Genomic DNA, 2,866 nt, shown 5'->3' on the forward strand with positions numbered 1-2,866 from the left:
TCGCGTAGATACGTGTTACAAGATACAAGAAACGAATATCTATCTATTTTATTTTGAGCATGCTTCTTTTCTCGAAAGCAATTGCGAATAATGAGTATGAAATAAAGAGAACCGATATCGAATAAATTTTAATACGAAAAAATTAATAAATATAGTAGTTTGAAGAAAATGATTAAAAATAATATTGATAAAAGTTCGATCGACAATCTTCGTTCATTTCCTTATTCGATAAATATGTTAAATTCGATCGATCAATTTAAAAAAATAACGTGCGATAAAATCGAAGAATTTAATTAAGATTGAACGACTATTAAAAAAAGTGATAATTATTCGAAATTATTTTCTAGTTTTTTTAGTCAAAGATCGAGCAGTAAGTAAATGTATATCATCGATGCGCAGTATACGTATATTTCCATCTGCGTAGATACAAAGGAAGACCTTGAGGATTTTCTGTCATGCGTTTCACCCTCGAGGGAACACCAGTCTCGAGAGATTTCAGATATTCGCAGACCATAGTCTTTTTTTTTTTTCTTTTTTCCTCCTCTTGCACGTATGCATACATCCATTCATAATCACAAAAGATTGCGAAGGCGTGAACCTTCGTTTTTCTCTAATTTCATTTTTTTTTTTTTTTTTTTTTTTTTTTTTTTTTTTTTTTTTTNACGGTGACCAGCCAAAAATGTTTACCACCCAGTGAACGTAGACAAAGGAAGGGAGAAGAGAACTCGTCTGATCGTTAACTCGATCGCTAATCCACTCGCTCACCCGCACCGCGTCGTCTGCCGCGTTTCCCTCTTTTCTCTCCCTCTCCAGTCTACAACCCTTTGCTGCTCTTTCTACGCACGAAGCTTTTTCTTTCTTTTTTTTTTTTTTTTTTTTTGCATCGTTTGACGCTCGATCGTGGGTCGTTTAATCGAGGAATTGAAATCGGCGATACGGATAGAAACGCGAATAGAAAATGAAATAAAAGCAAAATGAGGCGAATAAACAACGGTGGGGCGATTAAAACGATCTCCCGCGATAAATCGATGAATCATTGTTCGAAACAAAGAAGAGACCACAACCTTCCACACCGATATTCCTTACAATCGTATAGACTGCTATATTATCGTGCAATGAATACCGAAATCCTTGAAAAGTGGTGTCACTTATCCAGGAATCCGGTGATGTCTACTCCGATTGTGTCAACAAGGAATACATTACAATCTATTAAATACTCCCCGCTGAAATATGAAACAACGAATATTTGCGTAACTTCGACAAACCAGTATTTAGATAGTTTATTTAGAAGACACGAATACGAGAATATTGACGGAATCGAATAAATTTCGATTAGAGAAACTTGTTCTCTGAAACGCGAAATTTTATTGATTTTATTATTTAAAATATTTGTATTTATTCGTCGAACGTTGAATCGAGAAGAAATGCGCGCGACCTTTTCGAAGCAGCCAATGAGAAAAATTCGCGATAGAAACATAAATCGCGAGTGTTTTGTCCGTCTCATTACCAAGCCCATTGACAAGTGGGCGATAAACAGAGAGAGTACAGCGGAGAATCTAGCAGCAGCTGGCGGCTGCACGAGTCGAAGGGGAATGACCCCTAATAGAAGTATAAACTAAAAAAAAAAAAAGAAAAAAAAAAAAAAAAAAAAAAAAAAAAAAAAAAAAAAAACAATCAAGGAATGCGCAGCCACGAATATAGTTATCGACAGTCGCGGCAAAGTCGAAAACGATACGTTAGAGCGTGCATCAAGTTTCGATCGTATATTTGAATAAATTTTTATCTCGAACTTTTACTCCTTTTCACCGAAGCTAAAACTCCGTTGTAGGAATTTGGAAAGAAAAATTAATTCGATAATTTGTATTTCTTCTTTCGAATGGGAAAATGGATAAAATTTTATACTCGATTTTATTATAATATGATGGTTTGAAATACGTATCGTAATAAATTATATGTGATAAATTTGAAAAGAGAAAAAAAATATATCGGGACAAGGAGAATTAATGCGCAAAATAAATCGATATTTGTGATCGATCTATTAAAAGGAAACAAAATGAATGCTCGCTTATCGTTAAGAGTAATAAATCCGAATCTTTGTTATACGAACAGAAATATTTCCATCGTGTAAAATTTTTAACACGAGCTCGAAACGATCTGTCCGTCTATGCAATAATTTTTTTTTTTTTTTTTTTCTCCATTGTTCGATATATCCGCGATCCGAACCATCGAGACGATAATTTTTCATCAGGTTTACTTTACCGATCGATAATTAAGATAAATTTAAAAATTCTAACGTGTTTCGATCGAATGATTCGCGGCCGTTCGCGGAAACGACGATAAATTTTCTTTGTGAAAATGTCTCTGGTGTTCGTTCAATATCCGCGATCCATGAACCCGTGAAAGCGCCGTTCATTTCCGTCCGTTTTTCTCACTCACTGGTACGATTATATACCGCGCACGATATTAACCGTACACTATATTACGCAACCGGCAAGGTAGAAAGTTGTACGATCAAGGCAAGAAAAGAGACGCGCTCGCTTCCACTTCCTGCACAAATTAACCGATGTGTTTACATCGAAGAGGATGAAGGAAGTTCGCACGAGACTTTTACTCGGGAGAGTCGTGGAGCCAGTTTAATTGAATTATTTGCAAGAAGAAGGAAGCAGCGACGATGAGAACCGTCTTCCCAAAGAGGAAGACTCTCTGCCTGCCTATTGGTTAAGTAACAATTCTCCATCTTTGTGTTTTTTTTTTTTTAATCTTCTCGCGACTCACCTTTTACAGCTCCTCGCCGCTTCGTCATCGTCCGCCGGTGCGCCAGCACCCGAATCCTGAAAAAAAAAAAAAAAGATCCAATTTTCATTAA

The sequence above is a fragment of the Apis dorsata genome, unplaced genomic scaffold, assembly GCF_000469605.1.
Source record: "Apis dorsata unplaced genomic scaffold, Apis dorsata 1.3 scaffold_650, whole genome shotgun sequence".
Lineage (NCBI taxonomy): Eukaryota > Metazoa > Arthropoda > Insecta > Hymenoptera > Apidae > Apis > Apis dorsata.